Raw genomic sequence first — 12345 nt, forward strand, 5'->3', positions numbered from 1 at the left:
TCATTTCTATGCACTTTAAGAGTATTTTCTAATAATAAAATGCATTTATACAATTTCCTCAAATTAAAATTTAATAAATTATACAGATGATCGACATAATTTATTTTCAATTTTACTATATCTATTTTACAAGTGCATAATATTTTAAGTATAATTTCACTTTTGATAGTTTTGACTTCTAATATTGCAATAAATATCTAACATAATATTTTATAATTTAAATAGGTATTAGAGAATCTTATGAAAAAGCATAAATAATATTCCATTCTTTAATTTTGATAACAGATCATACGTATATTTAAAATTATAAAACATAAATTGTATTATGCAGTATAATATTACTCTTTCAACGCGTTTGGTTTATAATTAAAAATAAGCATAGCACTGCAGAAAACAATTTTTCAAAAAATTTATAAGTTAGGTAGTAGTATAATTTACAACGATATTTGGAGACAGTAGAAAATATACTTTGAACATTTAACTGAATTATTTCATTTGTAACTTTAAATTAAATAATTTATTTATACCAGAACAATCATTTAAAATATTTATTTCAATTGGCAGATATCTTTGAATTATTTAACAAATGCCTAGTGTTAGTTTGTAGAAATACTCACTATAAGAAAAACATTGAAAATAATTCCCAGTAAATTGAAATTTGTAAATATACAGTTTGTTGATTGCCTGCATTTCTTTGATCGATTTACGCTGCAGGGTATAGTATTACCTTTAACGCTTATAACGAAACTCAGATTACAAATGATCACTTCAACACACCCACGTCTAGACTTTGTTCAAAACTTATAACTTATAAGATTATAAGTTGACGTTTGACTCATCGAGCACGAAAAATTATCACCGTCTATAAGTTGTGACGAAAGGGTTAAGATGACGTAGGTATATTTAACTGGACCAATTCGATCACTTTAGATAGACGATTCATAAAAGTAAGTCATATTCCACCACCATGTATACACATACACTAAATTAAAATGAAAAAGAACGTAGCTGATGTGCGTTTTATTAAATTACATTTAAAACAAACTTAACCTATGTTATTTAACCATTTTTTTTTTTTTTTTTTTTCGTTACAATTAGATAGGTTGTATTTTAAAATGTTGAACACAAGTAAATATTTCTAGTAACTACCTACGCGATGTTAAAAACTTAGGAATAAAAATAAACTAACCGTCCACGCCGTAACAGAAGGTTATTATGTCCTCCTACATGAGCCTATAATGTCACGAGTAACACGTCGGACACGTCACATATTAAGCATTTTTCTATCAATAGTTTGTCGTGAGACAACGTCCGGAGGACATTCACACTATACACTGAAAACCGTAAACAGTCGGTACTCGTCGACGTAACTAGGGTTTAATAGTACAATAGGCTTGAATATTGGAGGACCAAAGTTCAAAGTAAGTCATAATACAACATACCACCCTTCATAAGCGTCACTAAAGTTTATAGTTGTGGCAGGGAATCATATAAAACCATAATTGAAAATAAACCATAGACACACACACAGATTAGATAATACCATTCGTTTTGTATATTTAAAACATTAATTGGTGAACAATTGTAGTTAATCTACATTAGAAAATATTTAAAAACATTTAAATCATCATACAATGCAATTTTTACTATGGGTAAGAATTGGATAATCATTTAATTATGAACGCAATATGCATTTATAATTGCATTTTTTGTTTTTTTAATTAAAGGAAAACTTAAAAGAGAAAATTAAATTTTAATTAAAATTTTAAAATTGTTGGTTCTTTAATGATGAAATATAATATTTTTTAGAGCTGCATATTTGAATGTTATTAGAGCATAATATTATGTGGTATACTTTTGGAGCTTAAATACATTCATTTTTTAAGGTTTTTGAAAGCATTAAGTCTTTAGCACTAATAACCATTACGCAACGACTAGCGGTACGGTGCAGTATCTTCTGTAAACACACTAGATGCCTTATGCTATTTTAGATATTACAAAATGAAATAACCGTCTTTGGTGGCGTCAAATTCGTCACTACTAACAATAATAGCCTAATGGTAGTTCTAATGCTAGTTGAAAGTGATAAAAATACAAAATATGATGATATCAATATTGACCATAGCTATTCTGATGACGTAGACGTCTCACGTTTGACAATAATATCACGAGTGTCAGATAATCGATAAACACGTGACTTGAACTTTATTTCTATCAGCGATGTTACAATTTTAATAGAATAAGAACTCATAGATGTACCGATTTGTGACACTACGACGGGTCGGGTGGTTTCATTTTCCTGCGAAAATGACATACCGTTTTCCTCCACTATCCATTTTTCTCCACAAAAAATAATATAGATTTCCTCCAAATTATATTGGACTAAAATTATGATTATTTTCCTCTAATATTTTAGCCAGTGTTATAGTATTACGTTCCGTATTATAAAAATATAAATAAGGCTAAGATCACTGTTTGCGCTTGTTGGTTGATGATTACATTTTGGTATCGACTATCTATATCAGCTTTTGAAAAACGTTTGTCCGAGCAATTACAAAAAGTAAAATAATCATTCATATTATATCTAATTTTTTTTTCTTTAAACAAGTATTTATTTGTTGATGAAACTCCCTATGATTATAAAAAAATATAATATTATAATCAATTTATTTATTATTTATTAGAGGAAAATGGTCAAGAATTATTATTTTTTTTTTTTTTTTTGGAGGAAAATGGACAGTGGGGAAAAACGGTATCTTGTTTTTGAAGAAAAATGGCTACGGGCAATAGATCATATGAGTTGCTAAAAAATAATCTCTCTCCCGCCACCGGTCACTACCATAAAGTTTATATTTATATACTCATCAATGTGAAACGTTTGTTCGAGACTTCTATGAAAGCTGGGATTTAGATACTCTTCCTATATACCTATATAATATAATTCAATATATAATACGATAAATAGATATATCATGTTTAATTTCAAGAAATATTTTTATTTTATATCTGTACATTTTGTATTCAAGAATTCATCAAGAAACGGTAAAATCTCGAAATATAATTTTATATTTTAATCATTATTACTTTTCTAACTTATAATAATATTTTTGTTTTACATTTTTACACTATTAATTATATTTTTATTTCGAGTATAATGAAATGTTACATTGACACAATGTTTGTATTGAGTGTCTGTTTGAATTCGAAAACCACTATATATCACGTTATTGTCAGGGCTCAAGACTTATAGCATTTGCTTATTTGTATAGTTTGTCATAATATTATTATCTACAGTCTGATGAAATGTATGTATTGTTATAACACGTCCAATTAATGAAATTTGAAAGTGCTTTTTTAGTAATTTTTTTAAAACAACACTTATAATTCCCGTTTTTCTGATTATTTTTGCGTTTATGCATATCTCAATTGTAATATAAGTCAAATTTATTCTTCATTATAATTAATTATTTATAATATTGTTCATGAAATGTATCAAGAAAATGTTGATATATATTATAAACGAACATTACATTTATTGCAAAAATAGATTTTTCGTGATTTACAATTGAGGCACATTTGTTAAAATAAAATAACTTTATAGAAGTATAAAATATGTTGAAATATAGGTGTCATAGAAAATAATCACAATATCTTCGTAAGAATATTTTATTTATTCAAACTAAAAAATTACATAAATAAGTATTTTAGCTTCAGAAAAACAATTTTTGATATTTTTAGATTTTGAGCAGAACTATAAATGTATTGGTTATACTATGTATTTTTTTAAATTATATTATGTATATAAATATATGTATTTTTTTGTATTGAATCAATACTATTGATCAAAAGAAGCGTCCTCTTAGGTTTAAAAAATACTCTAATCATCAAGTCGACCTATGGAAATTTCTCATAATAATTTTGATGTATTTTGTATCTTGGGTAGTTAAAAGTATGTATATACATTTTATTGTTTAAGTTTCTCAATTGTTTTCATTACAATATTTATTTATTTTTTAAATCTAAGCGTAAAGCCACATTAATTTTTAAATTTAAGATGTTGACTAAACTCGTTAAAATCGTAAAATTTATTCTTTAGACACATAACTGTAACGTATACAGACGCTTAACGGCTGACAGTCTCCACTAAGAATCGTTTTTCATCGTGTTCATTGATTTATCTATGAATTCAAATTTACACATCCATTACAGTGACCTTACTCAATAACGAGATGCATTTAACATAAACTGTACATCAGGTACCTATATTAGCCCACTTTGTGTAATTTAGTTTCAATCGTCTTTTTTAACAAATAATTGCAAAGAATGCATATTATTCTAGTATTAAACTTTTAAAACTTGTCATGACAAATCTTTTTTAATTCATGTTTAGAAAACAGTATTTAAAAAAAACTTCGATTTTTTTAAATAATATAATGTTAAAATAGTATACACACTGTGACCTCTGAGGTTGAATTGTATTTGTTGAGTATTGTTATTTAATTTTGTAGCATATTCTTAGTTGTCTCGATGTCAAATTGCACAAATAATTTTAACATTATTTCATTGTTTTTTACCTGGTATATATTTTATTCGAAAACTTGAGAGTGGCAACTAATGACGAATCAGTCAAGATGATAATAATTTGTTGTGAGCGAGTAACACAATGACGACATTTAACGGTTACATAAATAAATGATTTTCATATACTTTTTTATTTTTAAACGTAAAATATTCATCAATTACTCTTTATAAAATTGAAATGCCTAATAAATTCTCCGAGTATATTATACACGAGCTGTCTTAAAAACAGCATTTATCTTAATAATTTGTTATTACAAGTATTTTTACGATACCATATTATTTTGTATGAAATTTGTAGTTTTGAATATTAGATACCCAAGTCTTTAAATACATGCACAACGTTATTCATACCACGATGTTCATAAAAGAGTACGATAAATTGTAAAATATATCTTTGCGCCATTATAATACGTTCTTAGTATGTACATTGTTTAAAATACTTAAAATAAATAGTACCTACAACAGTAAACCGAGTTTTACTCATATTCATTAGGTATACAAGTGTGAGAATTTATCTTTGATAACAATATATTATAATAATAATATCTAATTAATAATACACCAACAATGTTCTTTTATTTTTCAATTAATACTGTAAATGGGCAAAGAATTATATTACACAATATTTTTTTATTCTTAACAGTAGTCTCTTTTATTTTTATCTTTTGATAAAAAAAATTTATAAACTAGCACACTATATAACTGTACACTAGATTTAGGATAGTTTATGATAATAATATAGGACATTGGCTTTACGCGTGATTAGATTTAAATTAAATGGTCGTATTCCATTTTATTATTTTATTTTTGCAAATCGAAATTCCATTATGATTTAATTTTATGCATTCACAATGTAATCATCAATTAGTACAACTAATTTATTCTTATTAATTTGTCTGTCGATTTCCTCTTTTGTAGTAACTAGTTAGTACTTCTCGATTGAAAGTTCCATAAGCCAATGAATAAAAACTCGCTAAAAGTTTTGTCTCTCTATCAATGTTTTCTTATTATACGAGAGCAGTGAATTCACTGTACGAATTATCTCAAATCGAAAAAGAGTTTACTCTTCACATCACAATATTACGATATATTATAAACTATAACATTACAAAATTATTTTCGTATAATAATTTTAGTTAATTTATAAAATAAAATATAAATATTTTTATTGATTTAACAATTCGCAATCGAAATTTTAATTCATTCTATTAATTAATTTGTATTTTAAACGTTCTTTTAATGTTTACTTACTAATTATTAGTTGAGTATAAATAATAATAGTATAGGTGCTTACATATTTTAATTTTATTATACTTCGTAAATTCTAAGAAAATTGACAAATATATTCACTGTTAGGTTATTTGATAGTATATAATATTATATTTTGTAAAATAATTTACCATAAATTGCCATTGCAAATGTACAATAAGATATTTTTCAATTATACATTCTAGTGAGTATAAATATTAATATAGTTAATGTTAACTTTATTATTTTAAGCATACAACATAATATCGTATGTATTATAATAAGGTATACCAATGCTTATAACATTTTAAATTTTAAAATTGTATTAATAGATAAAATATGATGTATGTACCTACATATTAATTTATATTAGCTTATAATTTTATTAAATATCACAAACTCTGATGAGAAGTATTCAAATTAGTTGGCTTATATAATTTATGTATCACTAATGTCTTATTAGTTATTATTGTAAATTTAAATTATAATTTTTGAACATTTCCAGTATTTCCACTACGATAAGGTGTTCTTACCTATACGTCGAAGTTTTTATAAAAAATAATTATATTGTCCAAAACAGAATCCATTCAATTACAAATCCGGGGGTATCATTTGAATGCCCAGGACTTAACTAATAATAATATTATTGAAGTTCAGTTTGTGCGTATATCAAATAAAGCAAACATTGCTATTAACGAGTTTTGAGAAAAAGCATTCATCTACTGTCTACATTCTACACAATGGTATTGAGAAAAATAATAGGTATATAATATTTTTGTTTTCGTAAGATCAAACTGTATACCTGCCATAAATTTTTGTTAGTTTGCTACGTCTAAACTTGTAAAACCAAACCAATCCTCATTGAATCGAAATCAGATGAATTTTTATATTTTTTTAACAATTATGGTAGCTTGTATTTGCTAATCAAAAATTAAAAAAACTCTAACTAAGTTATTATGCATTTTAATATTTGTATTAATATATAGGGTGTAATAAATCTATTTGGCTGATAGTGGTGGTATGCATTACGTGGTCATATTAAATAATAGTAAAATATATGTATTTATTATTGATTACATATCTTTTAATGATAACAAAACACTGACTAGCAAAAAATAAATTTTATATTACCAAACTTTGAAATGTTTTTAAAAATCAATGACGTAACCAAAATTAAAAGTTTTAAGCGCCGAAACTATTTTTAAATACTATTATTTTTAAAATAGCTATCTTAGATTATTAGAAAAAAATGTAATACAACATTTAAATTATTTAATTTTAGTTGTAAAAAATAAAAATAAAATATAACTTATAAAAATAGATCTGTTATACTCAGTATTGAAGAGTAGGTAATAATTAAACCATTATTATTCTTAGTAATACTGAACATCTTAAAAAAATTTTAACTGTAAAAATATTTTTTCACTTAAGTGACAATTTATATAATGTCATTCAAATCAAAATTTGAAATACCGAGACAGATTAATACTTGGAAAACTTATGATAAATTAACAAAATACTACGACGACAAATTCTAAAATAGTCGACTTTTGAATATAGTTACAAAATATCTTTCAAATACTAATATTGCTAATACCATACATAAATGCAGTAAAAATTTGAAAAATCATTATTAGATTGTTATTTCACAGAATTAAAACAAAATAACCAAAATAGATCGAGTAAAATACGACATTGTCGTAAATTTTACGGTCTATATTTAAGCCATTTTCACGAATACCCATTACGACTACTGATGAATTCCAAAAATGATTTACCTAAAATAACATCTGTGTTCAATTTTCAGTTGGTAAAATAGCTATATAAAACTTTTGCACAACTACTCTGAAGAAAAAAAAAATACCATCAAGGATCAAAATAAATAAAACTCTTCGTATACACTATTATGAAACTCATGGCACTATAGATCCCTCAATCCACCCAGTCAAATATTATTAAAACAATATTAATTCTGTTGATAGTATTTATCCTAAGTTCATCTTATTTTACGAGCTGGTGTCTATAGTACATTTGTATTTTAAATATTGTTTTTAAATAATTTATTTCAATTGCATTATTAAAATTGCAGTTTTGTTTGCTAAATATCGAATAAACAAATTATTAGTTTTTGTTATTACTATAATATGATATCAGAATAATAATAAAATCTTGTTAAATAATGTTAATAGTTACTCGCTACTAGCATAAAAATTTACTGCAAAAATATTTAGACTCAAATATCTGTCTGTCGTTATAATGCACCACTAATATATAGCTTAATAACATTATCTACTATTCAGGTGAAAATTGAATTATATTTCATGAAATGCATATGCCCAATTTATCGCATACCCAACTTATGCAAATTAATTTGTTTCAAATTTGTACATAACGTATCAACCACGCGCAGCTATTATAATTGTATAATTAAATTTATTTAAATTAGAAAATAATTGAAACCCTGCCGCTATTAAGTATAGGGAGAATTGTTATTTAGACGGTGAGTATCGATTTATAGTTGCAAATTGCATTATAAGTGATTACTTGCTAATAAATCATCATTCGATGATAAGTTATATTGTGTATGATTTCGTATAGAAACGATATCGTGAAGTTACGAAAAAATAATACCCTGAAAATAGATACCTACTCGGTTAATAAATTTAAAATGTTAGCGGTTTTTTTCATAACTGGCTAAAATAGTTAGAGAAAATATTAAATAGTAATAATTATAATACATGCACCTAATAATGGACTTCACACGAGTCACTTTTTAGTTTTTGTACCCATACTTTGTGACGGAAACTTGAAATATTTGATATGACGATTATATTTTACTAAATATTATTTTAATTCAATTTTTTTTATCATTCAAACAAATTGCTATTTGTTGAGATTTAAAAAGAAAAACATGTGAATATCCACTATAATATTATGGTATTATCATTACGTTCAACAGACATTTATATACTACTATTCAACATAAGAATAGCATGAATAATAAGTATTAAATATTTTCTCAATAGGTACATAATAATATTGTAAGTACAGTGGTCGTCGCTTATTGGACACACTTTGGGACCCGAAAATTTGAGTCGATTAACCGAATAAGTCAATAAGGCGAATGACTCAAAAAATTTTAAAAATGCTTAAATTTAAAAACGTATTTACTTAAAAATATGTATTGAGATTCAAGGAATGTAAAAAATAAAAATCTAGCTATACCCGATTAAAAATAAAATAAAATAAATTAATTTTTGATAAAAATCTATCTAATGTTGATTGGATTTTCCCTTCTTCGGCCAACTTCATAATCATAAAATAGATAAAAGGTACCGACTTATTTATATCTAACACGTTTGTTCAATGTATGTACATATTTTATTTATTTATCTAATTTTCAAATGACCCTATTAACCGGTGTGTGAGTCGAATAGACGATTTTTTTGCTGTGTGTTAGTATATGTGCGAATGGGGACCAGCCGTTTTGAGTCTAATAGGTGAATGAGTCAATTAACCGTGAGTCCAATAAGCCTAAATATACTTTTTTAAATAATTATTGTTTGTGTTTTATTTTGCCAACATAATAAAATTGTTATGATTGCAAAAAAATACCTTAAACCCCAAAACATTGTATACTTAATTTTATCAGTGTTAAAAACTATAAAAACTAAAGTTACCTTTGTCCCGAAAGAGTTAATTTCCGTGCATTTCTTCAAAAACTAACAATTTTCAGGCGTGTGGTGGTAAAAGTATTGCACCGTGACGCGATGTGGTGCGAGGATAATTTATTTTATCAATTCAGTGTATAATGTCTAATACCTTTATAATGCATTCATATACCAGCGTATAGGTACTATAAATGGCTTTTGAAAGTAATCAGTTGATAAGCAAAAGGGGTTGACCTGTATGAGAGACGTGCTACCACGCGATGTGCCATATACGGTAAGTATAGCCCCCATAAATCATTTGTTTGAAATTATATTTTTTCATCCCAAAAATCAATGATGTTATGACATTTTTTCAACATAGCATCAGTCGATCGCCTACATCACTCCTCTCCAAGAGCTTTTTAATTTATGTATTATTAACTTTTTTTATTTGCGTTGGTGATTTTATTTTATTAAATATTTCATGAATTAAACATTTTGATTAAATCTACGATAATTTTGACAACATTTAATATTTATTTTTAAAATATGAATCCTGTGATATTCGTTTGGCAAGCCTTTTTCTAAGATACTACAATCGTGGATGTAATCTTATAGAATGACAGTAACAGACACGTCATAAGAAAAATAAACTTAGGTTTTTTTTTTGTTATTCTGAACTAACAGATTTATTATTTTGGAATACACCCCTATCCAATACCTAATTGGTCGTCGCCTCCCTGCAATCAAGGATAGAACAAGGGATGCGAAAGAACCCCCCTCCCGCTGAAAAAAATCAAAACACACACACACACACACACACACACACACACACACACACACACACACACACACACACACACACACACACACACACACACACACACACACACACACACACACACACACACACACACACACACACACACACACACACACACACACACACACACACACACACACACACACACACACACACACACACACACACACACACACACACACACACACACACACACACACACACACACACACACATACATATATAATATAATTATACAACACAACTATATAAAATATTATATCATAAAGAAATAAAAAAACAATAAGCGCAAGTGAATTTAATACTTATAATAAATTATTAAAATTTAAAAATGTGCAAGATAAATATATTTGTGTGACATATAGATACATTCATATGATTACAAGGGAATGTCCTCTATATTCAGTATGGAACTGTCTCGCATTAAATGCATAAGCTCGCGAGATGTTTATTGACACAAATAGGGTAGGGCTTTAGGGGCTCAAACCCTCTCCAAAAATGTTTAAAGCCCAATAAAAAATATTTTAGAAATAAATAAAAAATATAAATTAAAGTAATTCAAAAAATTCGATGTGGATCAATAGGCACATATACATTACTATAGAATAAAATAAAATTTAATGTAATACATCATATACCTACATTTTTCATGCAAAAAATATTGCTACTAAGAATATTATACCTTTTCCTATCATAAATTATAATCTACATACTGGTCATAATTTTTATGGTTTGATTAATACAAACATTATTATGATCATTGAATAAGTAATAACACTGTAAATTATTTTCATCGCCTGAAATGATAATATTATTCTATTAGGTTATGCTATTTATTTTAAATATTAAAATTTAGTTTAATTATATTATTGCCACTATGATTTAAAGTAGGTAAGTAAATCATTTAATTTCTAGCAAAAAATGTATACCCGTGTTTATAGAATCTAGTGATTCTCGTTCACAACACGTCTTCGATGACGAGGACTTCCCTCCCCACAAAAAATAAAAATAAATTGTTTGCGCTTAAGATTATAGATGCGGTGTAATACGTTATTTAATATAAAATAGACAGTAATATATGGGTACATACTAACCGTGGTCGTGCTGGTGAATCGGCGGCGTCTTAATCTCACCGTTACGATGAGTCCGCTGCGGAAAGGACCATCGGTTGATATACGACGACGGTGACGCAATGAACAAATCAAAATATTTTTTCTCCACGGATGATTGAAATACGCTGAAGTCTGTGGTGACTTGACGAAGTCGAAGGGGCTTAGGCGATTTTCGAGCGTACCAGCAGCAGCCTCAGATGCATTACCGGTGCAACGTGTTCGGCGGGCACGGTGCACGTGTCAACGTGTCCGGCCGAAACGACCGTCCGCGGATTCATCTCTCCACGGTCGAATCGGCGACGGCACGGACTTCCGTCCAAAACGGACGTGTAATATTAATTACAGGTATAACAAATAATTGCAATATATTATCACCTTGCCACGACAACACAAATAATTGCGACTGTTTCAACAATAAAATTATACCGTTAACCAGTGATGGTATTATTAATAATTATGACCGAATGAATCGGCTATAAGACAATCGAAACGGTGGCATCAATAACGATGTTGTTGCGATTGGTTCACCGCGGACAGACGATTTAAAAATATTTTCATTCGGAAGCGCGTGTCGTCGTAATGCAGCGGCGCAAAATTCGTAATTATAACAATATAATATACGTTGCCGAAATAATATCACGACGCGATTTACGTCGACGTTCGGGCGGACACGCGAAACTCGGAAATCGGACCGTCGGGCGTTACGTACGGGAAGCGTTCAGCTACTGCCCGCAATCTTCGCAGGCTCCGTATCCGATAGCATATTTTATCCCGTACCGCGGGCGCGCGCGCGCACTCGCACCGTTCGCGCGTACACACGCACACACACGCACACACACGCACACACACGCATACCCGCACACGCACACACACTCGAAGTTTTGGCAGGCGCGAAAAAATAATATAGTATAATCGCGAACACACGCACGCA

The 12345-nt window shown here is 27.9% G+C and overlaps 1 protein-coding gene across 2 annotated transcripts in view; it reads right to left on the reverse strand.

The window, feature by feature from the left end:
* LOC107167771 (tyrosine-protein kinase receptor-like) overlaps window positions 1–12143 on the reverse strand; it is a 409135-nt gene extending 396992 nt beyond the window's left edge. For both annotated transcript variants that reach the window (XM_089216481.1, XM_089216480.1), the window contains exon 1: window positions 11397–12143. The gene's annotated coding sequence lies outside the window, so the exon portion shown is untranslated. The remainder of the gene's footprint in view (window positions 1–11396) is intronic.
* Window positions 12144–12345: the final 202 nt, after the last annotated feature.

The sequence above is a fragment of the Diuraphis noxia genome, unplaced genomic scaffold, assembly GCF_037042655.1.
Source record: "Diuraphis noxia isolate RWA-SAM2 unplaced genomic scaffold, SU_Dnox_SAM2 contig0001, whole genome shotgun sequence".
NCBI classification, from domain to species: Eukaryota; Metazoa; Arthropoda; class Insecta; order Hemiptera; family Aphididae; genus Diuraphis; species Diuraphis noxia.